The sequence below is a fragment of the Teleopsis dalmanni genome, chromosome 1, assembly GCF_002237135.1.
Source record: "Teleopsis dalmanni isolate 2A chromosome 1, ASM223713v2, whole genome shotgun sequence".
Lineage (NCBI taxonomy): Eukaryota > Metazoa > Arthropoda > Insecta > Diptera > Diopsidae > Teleopsis > Teleopsis dalmanni.
The window spans coordinates 1,274,979-1,288,328 of record NC_051846.1 but is presented as its reverse complement, the minus strand read 5'-3'; positions in this window follow the sequence as shown (position 1 = coordinate 1,288,328).

Sequence of the window (13,350 nt, the reverse complement as noted above, 5' to 3'; positions counted from 1 at the left end):
GTAATAAAAGAAAAAACAAATAAAGTACCCTTAACTGACTTATCGCATCGTTTTCTTAAAATATATTGAACAAACAATTTCAAAACTAGGGTAAAATTTGATATTTATTTTTTGTTTGTAAATTTTTTTCAAAATTTCATTTCAATTTTAATGAATTTAATTTTAAAATTTAAGTTTTAAATGATAATTACTATTAGCTTCCATTGCATTTTAAGTTTGCTGTTCGCTTATTTAATTTCCGTGGTGTAAACACTTAATTTTAAATTTGTGTTTATTGTTAATTGTTGTTCAACAATTGTCAAATGTGAATATTGTTTAAATTTATATTATCTGTAATTCTTCACTTTAATCTTTTTATGATATTTGCTGTTCCTTTTCGTTTTGTCTTTTGTAAACCCTTAACTTTAATTACCATAATTATACGAAATTTGCTAACTGAGATATTCAATAATTATTAAATTAAATAGATTTTTAACGTGCGTTTTGACGAAAGTAACCTAATTCTTAATATAAACTACTGTTTTCAATAGAGTAGCATTTTGAACAGTATTTTAATATAATATTTTATATTAAATAATAAAATTTTATTATTTATTAATCAATTAAATTTTTGGCTGAACACACAGCTCTTTCGAGTATTGCCAAATACCCATAATCATAATTGTTAAATGTAAACCCAGTTTACATTTAAATCTTAAATTAAATCTTAAATTTTAATAATCTATTCAAACCTATTTTATAGATTTAATTTGTATATATAAATCTATCTTTTATATTTTAGATGCTTTGCTGTTTGCAAATTTAATTGTCCCGATAAAAACACTCAATTCTAATTGTGCGATTATCGCTAACTGCAGTTCGACAATTAAGAAGTGTGAACATATAATTTCATGAAAGAGAATAATTTCTCATTTTTTCGGATATTACCTGTTATTACAAAGTGTAAAGTTTAAATTAACAATAACTAGTCATATTGACTAACAAGAGGGTTTTTACTTAATATTACAAGTAATGTTATTTATCTAAAGTGAGCGCAGATCTAGCGTTAATCATCTCCTCTTCCCTGATATGATGTATTTTTTTTTGTTTTTGTCTCGCTGTTAATTCAATTATTGTAATGTAAACACTTAAATCGGACTATTAATAGTGAGTACTGAGTGCATTAAATTTTAATTTAGCATCACCTTTAACTATTGCTAAGAAAAAGAAATAAACTAGCTATCTATTTTATCACTAACGTTTTATTTAGTTTATATATTTTTTTTAACTTCTCATAAGAACCGCTCTATAAAAAATTAATATGATAAGCTATAATTTTATCCATAGTAGTTTAATTCGCTCATTAATGCAATAATATTTCATTTCTCTTCATTAAGCTGCAAATATCCCTTAAGTTCCACTTAAGCTACAATTTCGCACTTAAAATGCTAAACTGGTCGCGGATTAGATACACACAATACAATATATCTTGCTTTTTTTTTTTATTTAGTTAACTTAAGCTGAAAATGATATATTAGTTAATTAAATATATTTGTACATTTGCACAATTAATGAATATTTACAAATTTATTTATTTCCAAAAAAAAAAACAAAAAAAAAAATAGGAATATAAATGTCCTAGTAAATTAAGTAAGTAAAACGAATTGAGGAAAAATGTTCATATCGGTTCGTGGGTCCAGTTCATTAAAATACATAAACGTATGAGTATTTTATATATTTACATAATTAACACATCTATATAAATGTGTGCACATATATCTATACATATACAAGGAAAATATATTACTGTGCATAGAAGCATAAAAAGTATTTGACTTCATTAAGTCGCTGCGCAATGTCATAAATTTACATTTTACGCTGCTGACAAGTAAAAATTGATATTTTTGCAAAGTTTCTACAAAATAAACAAAAATTACATAAAATAATCAGGAATGAAAAAAAAATATATATATAAAATAAGTATAAAATGATAGAAGTACTGAATAAACTAGAGTAAAAAAAATTAAAAAAAACAAAAATGTTTTCAAAAATGAAAATAAATACGTCATGCCCACCTTTCGTTGCCCCTCTCTTGTAACAACCATTGAACTTCAATGAAACATGCACATATCCTGTTAACACAAAATTCCTGCAGTCCTAATGTTCCTTCCTACATGTGCGTTTGTCTCAGCAAACACAACTTCACAAATATAAAGTATTATTTTAGCAAAATTTTGTTTGTATTTTGTGCAATTTCAAATTTAAATAAATGTTTAAATTACAACGACGACTATACGCTTGTTATATTACAAAATTCTTTCTACACTGCAAAAAATCATAGTAAATTTACTGAAAAAGGTTTGTGAAATAATATTTATTTTTCATTTGTTTTTACTGCTGTTAATCAGCACTTTAACCAGGTTGCAACTTTGAAAATGTTGAAGTACTTTTTTTTAAAAATATCATTTGTTTTTAGTTTTTTAGTGCTATTAACTAGCATTTTAGCTATTTTTTGATACTGTTACTATATTTTATAATTTAAAGTAAATGAAAAGTATCAACAGCTATAAACTATGAGATTTTAATCCACTAAAATCTAAATTACATTTACTTTTAGTTTTTTAGTGCTATAAACTAGCATTTTAACTATTTTCTGATATTGAAAATGTTGCAGACATTTTTTATTTTCAACATACATATGTGAAAAGTATCGACAGTTCTAGTGTAAGACTTTAATTCATTAAAACCTCTTAGATATTAGTGAAAAAAATTGTGTTTAAGATGTTTAGTACTTAAAATTCTAGGTTTATCTAAGCTAGAAAGCATGGGCAATGAAAATATTGCAGTATTTGCTGATTAAGCCATAAACCTATTTTTGGTTTTTCAGTACTGTTAACTGGCATCTAAGCTATTTTTTTGAATAGTTTATATGGCGGTTTTTAGTAGAATAATTTTGGACTAAAATGTACATTCATTAAGCGATTTGTTATATTTTTCAACTATTTTGTTTTAAGTTTTAGAATTATTAAAATTTTCTGTCAGTCTTTATATTACATATAAACTGATCTGGGTACTGATTGCGTACGTAAGTAGAATAAATGGCTCCATTGTATAATTGAAATGAATTCAAATCAGTTTTTTCAATAAAATACTATAGTATTAATTAGTTTATTTATAATTGCATGATATCTCTAGAAACATAGATGTTTTAAAGCTAGTTTAGTATGAATTCAAATGAATACCGTTTAAATCTTAATCATAACCTTACATTAATTTGTAAGCCCCGCTCTCAGCCAATATGTTTCCCTTGACAACATGGTGAGGAGCCAAATGATTGCAGTTCCTCTCACCCTCACACAGTTCTGTTTTCCTTTGCTAACTTATAGTCTCTATGGTATGCTTCTGTGCTTTTCTCAAATCAATTTCATCTGACTTTTCTCAAATCAATATTTTCTCAAGATATTCGTTCTACCAATATTTTTTAGAAATTTCTCAGTAACTTACTGTCTTTTACTATTTATTACCAGACAACACTGTCAGTAGCCAAAAAAGCGTTTAGATTTAAAGTTTGATGCATGGTTTTCGCGGTTTTTGTTTATTTTTTACTACAATAATGCATTCCTGTAAATGTTTTTCGATATTCCCAAACTTGACATATTATATATATGATATATCTATCTACCAAAGATATGTAACTTAATTTAATTCTATATGTTCATAGTACACTCAGTTTTCTGTATCGTTGCTATATTGTATTGTTAGAATCTAACCTTCCATAATACGAAACCGAATTAATTAAATCAGTACCTAGCGTCTTCACATCTCATATCCGGTCTTATTAATATGAAATATTAACACATATATATATATACTTTTAAATTATTTTATATGAGCAGAATAGACTTTTTGGGTGTGTAACATCATGGATCTCAAGCCTTATATCATCAGTTCGAGTTAGTTAGAGTTCTAGATAATTGATAACATCTGTACTTTATATGTTATTGGCACAGAATATTATATATGATGAAATCCTAGACATATGTAATATCTCAAGTTAGGTATTTAGTTTATATTGATTAAAGATTAAATGTAAAAATCTAAATTAAGCTTCTATGGATTTAAAGATATCTTTTAGTGACTTCGCGTTTCTGACAACTGGACTCAAACTGTAGAAGCCACTTATCTACACACAATTACTGAGTATTTACAATTAATACAATGATTCATATATGAACATTTAGTGGATTATTCACTGTGTACTACTTTAAAATCTTAGATACTAGAAATGAATTAAGTATTGTCTTTTATATATTATTAATATCAAATTATAAGAGTTTTTCATTGTTTTTTATCAGGCATGTGGATAACATACATGTTTGACGTAGTTCGGTTTAAATCCCAGTGTTTGTAATATCAGTTTAGTTATGTTCGTAGTTAAATTCAAATACAAGTAATAGTCCACCGGCTTCCTCTAGTACTAAACTAGTTTGGTTTAAAATCGGTTCAGAGTCCTAGTCTCTATATTAGTAATTCTCTAATTTATTGATACAATGACATTAAATAATGATTTATTTTTTAATCTTACATAATTGTAAAGAGAGTTAACTTTAGATTTAATTAATTTTTTTAACATAAATTATAATTAAAATTTTATATGGCAATAAATTTTTTTTAGTGTTTAAAAATTTATTTCAGAAATTACGTACCAAAATCACACAAATTTGTACAGCGAACGTTAACATTTCGTTGAAAAAATAAAGGAAAAATATTGATTTTCTGCTCTGGGGCTAAATGTTGTAAAACGGAATTAATGGGATTTGCTTTTATATATTTGAAATTATAATTTTATATTATATTTTCTAAAGCTTTTAAATATTGCAATAAAACTGTTTACAATAGTATAGTTTATTTTCTTTTATTATGAAAAGCATTAAAAAATTAAATTAATACGGGTAATGCATTCAACATATAAATTATATGATAAAGTTATAGTGATTACTATAATAATATTTGAAATAAAAAAAAAATTAAAAATAATTAATTAAAAATTAATTTTAATTTTTGCTTTACTAATTTGATTGTATTTTTATATAAAAAATATATATATTTAAATATTTTAGAAAGTTAACATATGGCTAAATACGCTTCTTACATAGGAAGGAAAGCAAGGCTACAGACAAACTCTGTACTCAGAGGTAATATTTCAAGTTAAAGAAAAAATGATATATCTAATTAAGTATTTAAAAATAAGATGGGTTCGAATATTTATAAAGATATCATATTTTCAAGTATTATACTAAATAATGTACTGATAGTATATGGGAAGATACATTTGGTTTGGTATATACGAAGGACAGCAAGACAGCAGACGTATTCTGATATTAGACGAAAACAAAGATAAGATATGGTGCAACATATACGAAGATGCTACATTTCAAAATATATTGTATTTAAAAACGTTATCATTGCACATGGCGGCGAGTTACTTTTGGACTAGTATGTACGGAGGATAGCTAGGCAAAGAGTAATTAACAGAGTTGACCCTTTTACCGACTTTGCAACTAGAAATCATGAAGACCAACAATAATATACACCCGCATTCGTCTTGACGATTTTATAAAATGGAGATATTGGACCCATTTAATGATAAATATCCGGTTCGTATAGATAATATAAGTGGTTGCTTTACTCAGTATATCACAGAATCAGTAAATGTCAGCAACCCTGAATTTTATTTTTGAAAAAATTGCTAAGAGTAGCATGTGCAGTCAGTTAACTAGTAATTAGGTAGTGTTCAGATCTGTTTAGACTGAAAAACTTATCAACATTTTAATTGTCGGTCCAAATAATTTGTATGGTGACCTTTGAAATCTTTCGCAAGCAGTTAATAATCATTGTTTTACTGATGCAGTAGGACAAGGTTGGAATTTAATAAAAATTAGAGTTAGAAATCCTCATTTCAAATTTTAATCCAGATAGAAGATATATGCATATGTTATTGTCACAATAAGGTTCAATGAATATACTATACACTTATTGTAATGTTTATATTGTAGATTACAAACTTATATTGACAATTTTCGGGTTAAATGAAGAGAGTTAGAGACTCCTCTTCGAGAACTTGTCAGATATTTTATTATTATAGTAAGAAAAATATGCAAGTGTCAAATGTTATTGTTATTATAAGGTTAAAGAAAAATATTATATATTATTGTAATACTATTTATTGTAAGATACACGCTTTAGATTAAAAAATTTAGTTTAACAAAATGTTACATACATTAAAATCCTTGGAGTATATAGGTCTTTAAAAAATCGTTTACATGAAATTAGGTCATAACGTATATATATGAGCAAGCGTGTCCATATATATATCTATTCTATAAATTTTTTTATATATCCTTTATGTATAGAGCTGAATATTTTCATTAACGAACTGTTTTTACAAAAATTAGGTGGGAGATAATATATATGTATATATAAATTGTATATATATAAATTTTGTTTTTCTTTTTATGAGTTTCATATGTTTTCATGGTTTAAAATGTACCTTTTCATAATTAATTTCATAGAAAAAACTTCTAGATCAACTGTATATTCCTACATAAGTTTTGGTTGCAGTGGCGGCTTTGTACCTAAAGGCAACTTGAGTTCAAATAATGGTCCATTGTGATATTTCTACACATGACAATTAGTATTGTTTATGATTAAGTTATCAATTTGATATAAAATACTAAATAAAATATATATATTATATAATATAATATATATATAATATATATATATATAATAATATACTATATATATATAATAGATTAAAGCTTAATGCAATTTGCATATATTAAAGTACTAATATAAATATATATACTATATATAGATATATAGCTTTATGATTAAAGCTTGATCAATTTGTATATAAAATACTAATATAAAATATTTATAAAATATATATATAATAATAATATAATAATATATATATTATATACAATAATATACATATATATTATATAATATGTATAATATATAATATATGATAATAATATATACATATATGATATATATGAATGTTATATAATAAATAATGTACAGACATATATTTCTAAATAGAATATTAAAAATAATTTGATGAATAATGATTTTCTGATTATTTGTTCTAGAACATAATAAAAATTGTGCATATATCTCTTTAATTTTTGTAGTACTTTAACCTAAAATCACTTCGATAAATAAACAAATTAATAATATGAAATTTACTTATACACAAATGCTTTCAAAAAATAATAATTTGTGTATATAAGACGAGTATAATTAAAATTTATGAAGTTGTCTATATTTTTGTAAAAACAAACAAATCACAATAATAACAAAATTCCTTAAAAACTTTTATATTTATAATTTGAAACTAAAGCCTTAAATATTGTTTCTTATACTTTGTATTTGTATTTGTTTTGTTGTTATTATTGTTATTGTTGTTTTTGTTGTTATTTGCAAGAAAATAAATACGCGAAATTTGCATAAAATTCTAATTTAACAGTTTTGTATTTCTTTTTACTTCACATTTTCATTTCTTTTTTACTTTATTTTTGTTTTGTAGTTTTTTATATATTCTTCTATATTGTTAATTCTTTTCATTTTTGTACTTTTCTGTTTTCTCTTTTCCCTTTTTCCCTCTACAAGCGCACATAACTACTGCTGCCACTTACATTTTCCTAACTTTTATGTCTTTCATTTCTTATTTCTTATTTTTTTTTCTTATTATAATTTTTGTTTTTTTTTTTCGTATATTTTGTTTTTGTGTATTTTGTACGTTATGCGATTTCAAGCCTGCCTCCCAATTCACCCAACTACCAACAACAAAGCTTTTATTTATGGTGCAATTTATTTTATTTTCCAGCAATTTCTTGTCTTCAAATTTATTTTCATTTTTTTTTGTGTGTTTGCTTTTGTTGTTGGTTCTTCAATTTTCCATATACGCGTACACAGTGTAGCCGAGCCAAGGCAAGGCAAGGCAAGCCAAGCCAAGCCAATTTTCTTAAAGTAAAGAAGAAAGCAACGATAATTCTGAAACGTTGTGGCAACATTATTTCTATTTATAACCTATTTTATAGTTTATTAATGTAAATTGTAAAAAGTTAGTATTATTTACTTTAATTTATGTATTTTTCTTTTGTTTTTTCTTGTTCTTTTTTTTTGCGGAAAAATCAATAATTATTACTTTGTTTTTTTATTTTTATAATTTTTATATTTATTTTAGCTTGGATTCAACTTTTATGCTTAACACACGCTGTATGCATTATTTATGACGTTTTTTTTTGTTGTTGGGTAAATATGCAATTATTTTATATATATAAAAAAAATATTTTTCATTTTACGTTTCTTCATTTTTAATATTACCTGTGGGAGTAATAAAAGCAATAAAATAATTTTTTTTTTTTGCTTCAAATTCCTAATATATTTGCCGTAAGACAAAATTTAAAGTTGTGTTGGCAATCACGTCAAGCGCGAGAACAAGTCAAAGGATTTTAAATATTAATTAATTTTTAAAAAAATTTTGATAAGATTTTTTTATGATTATAACTAAAATCAATATTTGTGAAAAAAATTATTATTCAAAACTAATGCATTAATTTTAATGGCGAATGTGAAAAGCTGTGCAGACACGCAAAGTGAGGGTCATAAATTAATCGTTCTCGAAGACATCATATATCTTCTTATAAGTATCTCGATGCGAGCATCTGCAAATAAATATGGACATAAAAAAATAGCTGCCAATATACTACCTTTATGTATTATATATGACCGTGCTTTCGTATATGAGTATACGAGTGTGTATGGAGTATACGACGTTTTGCTCTTATCTGACAATCTGCACGCCCAACTAAAAGTACCAAGCAATGCAAGCAGAGTGCAAGCGAAGGAAAAAAAGAAATATAGTATATATATAAGAATGAAGTCGTTTCAAATGCTAAAGAAACTCATAAATAATAACAAAAATGATAAATTGCAAGTTTCACATAATTATGCAATTAAACTTTAGCGTCTTCCTATGCACACACGAGTACTTACACTTATGTATATATGCATGTATGTTACCGTATGCAGGTGTGTATATTGGGAACTGAAGGTACACTTTAATGTTTAACATTGTTACATCAGATACTTACTTTAGGAATTCATCTAATTTGATTGCGAAAAAGATTATAGGCACAGATAATATTAAAACTCTGTGCATATTTATATTATTCTAAATCTTGAATTTAAATTAGATTAGATTATAAAAAGGGTTGGGTACTTGTTACCACGTCACTGCATTCTTTGAGGATTATTGTGACACGCCCACTTCAGTTCCATAGCCAAGTACCAGTTAAGAACACCATTATGTTTTTTGGAGAAATGTTGCCTAATTTTGTTATAAGTGGATAGGCAGCTGATAAGTACCGAAGTCTGCGTCTGGCGAGACTATTCCAGCTTCATAGAATGTACTCTGCTGTTTTCTCTTCTTCGCAAGAAAATCTGCAGCCACGGTTGCCACTTATGGTACTTTAGTACCAAAATTGGTACTTTTTTTTTCGTTTGGTACTCATGTTCAAAAAATGGTACATTTTTGACGACCCAACTTTATTGTGGATATTTCCAATTCATTTTTTTTATAAATGCAACTTTGCACTATTTTATATTTTGTTCATTTATAACACTATGAAAAACACAGAAGAAAAAAACAAAAAGGTCCAAAAAAATTTTGGACCTTTTTTTACAGAAATGGTACGTTTTTAAACCAATTTTGGTACAGGAAAAAATTTTCAAGTGGCTACCGTGTCTACAGCTATCGTCCCTAATAATGTCAAGGTTTGATAGATTATTTTTAACTTCGCACTTCTGTTCTTGAATTTATATTTCTTATATTATTTTCTTGGATTATATTTGCATATATCTATACGTATTTCGACAAATTCACTTTTGTCTTCATCAGAAGAATTTCTAATATTTGCAGATTTATTTGAAAGAATATTACACATTTGTATATATTTAAACAAAAATGAAAATTGTGAAATACATGAAATCTAATTACTAGACAAAAATTCAAAACTTTAGCAAATACAAAATCTATTTAGTGAATCAGATTTCATTAAATTAGATAAGTTAATATTATATGGTTATTGTTAAACAATAATCAGCAAAAAATCATACTGATACTACTTAGTAAATCTGCAGTTCATTCAAAATTTATATTAATATTAGGAACATTTTTCAATTTAATAAATGTAAACTTATACATTTATATACCAATATAACTAAAAACTAAGTGAGAATTGTAATAAAAATGAACTCCGATTTTCTTCACCAAATTCACAAAATTATAGTAAATATGAAATCTGTTTACTGAATCAGATTCCGTTAAATTATATAAGTTAATATTATATGGTTATTGTTAAACAATAATCAGCAAAAAATCATACTATTACTACTTAGTAAATCTGCAGTTTATTCAAAATTTATATTAATATTAGAAATTTTTTTCAATTTAATACATGTAAACTTATACATTTATATACCAATTTTTACTTAAAACTAAGTGAGAATTGTAATTAAAAATGAAATGCAACTTCTTTGATCAAATTTACAAAACTGTAGTAAATATGAAATCTGTTTAGTGAATTAAATTCCGTTAAATTATATAAGTTAAAATTACATACATTCTCATTGGTAATTAAAAATAACGAAAATATAATTGTATTATTCTTAAGAATCCACATTTCAATCATAATTTGTATTAAAAATAGGGATATTGTTTCAGTTTGATTAAAGTAAACTTATACATTTATAAATCAATTTTAAATAAAAACTAACTGAGAATTGTAATAAAAATGGACTCTAATTACAAAATTAGATGAACAAAATTAGCAAGCAAATATATGCAGTTAATATGAAATCTAATTAATACATATGTTATACATATATTAAAAACAGATATATTCCCTCGATTTTAGTTCAGTAAGAGTATATATTTAAAACATAGAAATAAATTGTGGACAATATTTTATTTTTATACATATATGTATTATTGCGGAGCGGCGCAATGCTCCTCCTAGGAGTTGAAGGACTCAATATATATATACAATGTATATTATACATATATTATGGAACATATATTCCTACATATGTTAGAAGTTTTGTATAAAGGCGTTTTAAACATTTTTTCTTTTTTCTTTTTCCTGAATTAAAATTAAGAATAGAAATGTTTTATTGATTTAATTTGAAGGAGACTATATTTTTACATTTACTTTAACTTAAATCTAAATCTGAATAGAAATAAATATGTACTCTATTAAATCTAATTTTTAAGAAATTATAAATATCATATAAATTTAATAGTATATTATTTCCAAACTTATTTTAAAAATACTAATATCACCTTAATTTAGTACGAATAGATAAAGTTAACTAAATAGACTTAAACCAAATGAGAATTGGTAAAAACATGAAATTTGTTTCGTAAATAGATTCCATAGAATTAGCTAATATTATGTCTATATTATTAAATTATATATTATATATATTATTATATTATTAGCTAATATTATTATGTGCCTTATCATAGAGTTTGTCATCATTTCGAAGGATAGAAAACTGAGTTTGTATAGAGAAAGGAAATTGTATTTTGAGTATATAAAAGTAGATACGAAAGTAGATACTTTGTACTACATTATACTTTCTAATATAAGGTCTTTCGCAATTTGTGAAACTTCTAAATTGTTTGTATTTTTGTATATAAACAATTTTTGATGGATGATTGGAGTTTTCATTAAAATTTTCAATGAATGTTCACAATATACGACTTATCGCTTTGGTAATACTTTATTCCGCCATCTTATAATCTACTTATAACTAGTCAGTATAGGTAAGAGAGTAGTGTTGTTGTTTGTCGTGTGGACAAGAGACTTATTGTTTTTTACCGCACTTAGTAGCGACCGAATGCAACTACTGTAAACACTGGTTAAAAATATTTATAAACATTTCAGTGTTTTTTTTTAGATTGATATAAACATGTTGTTAAAGGTATTGCTAGAGTATTAATATGTTATTTCTTATTAAAATTATTTAAATATAAAATATTAATTTTAATAAATAAATATTTTTTTAAGCATTAACTCAATTATTGAAATACATTAAAATTTATAAATTTTTCTGTTTTATTTTTTTAATATTTTTATTAATATATATTTTGCAAATTTGGTAGCCGCTATACAAAATGAAACATTTTCATTTAATGAAATTTTCGCACTTGAATGGCGAATTCGAAAATCGAGTTTAAATTTGTTAGTGTAAAATGTTAACTTATGCCTGTACATTTGAGCGTGTATGTGTATGTTTGTAACTGCAAGAAATGATTGAGTACATAACTAGTAACATGTAAGTTTGTCAGTGTGTTATGAAAATGTACAAATAAATTATTAAATTTAATTTTCTGCATTCACTCTATATACCCTAAAAAACATATTACACACATATGCATAAGGATTTGTATGCATTTGTATGTATGTATTGATGTTTGATAGTATTACATATACACACTGCTGTATTGTATGCAATATTAACAATGCCTGAATGCCTGCTTGACTCATAGCAGGCGACTTTGTAAGCAGTTTTTGTATGCAAGCGAGCGTAGGTGTAAGTGTGCGTGTGTATGTGCAAGTGTATGTGTTTGGCAATTAATTTTAAATTGAACGTAGTTTCTTGTGCGTAAAATATCTGAATTTTGAGTGTTTTTAAACTTTAATGAATGCAAAATTAATGTGTGTGTGCGTGTGTGTTAAAATGTAAGTGACGTGTACACTATAAGAACAGCAAAAAAAAAAAAAGAAATTATAAAATATGAACAAATTAACGTAATAATCAAGGCATACACGTAATTAAAACGGAAACAAAGCGTGTGTGGTTGTTTTTTTTTTACACTCACTGTATTACTGCAGGAACAATGCAGGAAATGAGTTAAAATTTCGCTGAAAGAGGATTACTTTGAATTAAGTTTATCAGTTTGCTACTAACAAAAATTTAATGTTGTCTGATATTTTTTCAATTTTAATCTACAAAAATGATGAATTTTAAATATATAACTTATTTTATTATTATGTTTAAATTGTTGTCAACTAGTATTTTAACTTAACTGATATTTTGTATAAATTAACGCATTAATTCTGAGATTGTCTAATGTCGTTATAGTATAATAGTATTGTTTTTTATTATATACAGTTTATTTAAATTTACAAATTAAACTTTATACATTAACTATAAATAAGTATAACGTAACTAAAAATTGATGTAGTTTTTAATTATTCTTTATACGATTATGCTTTCGACTTCAATCGGATT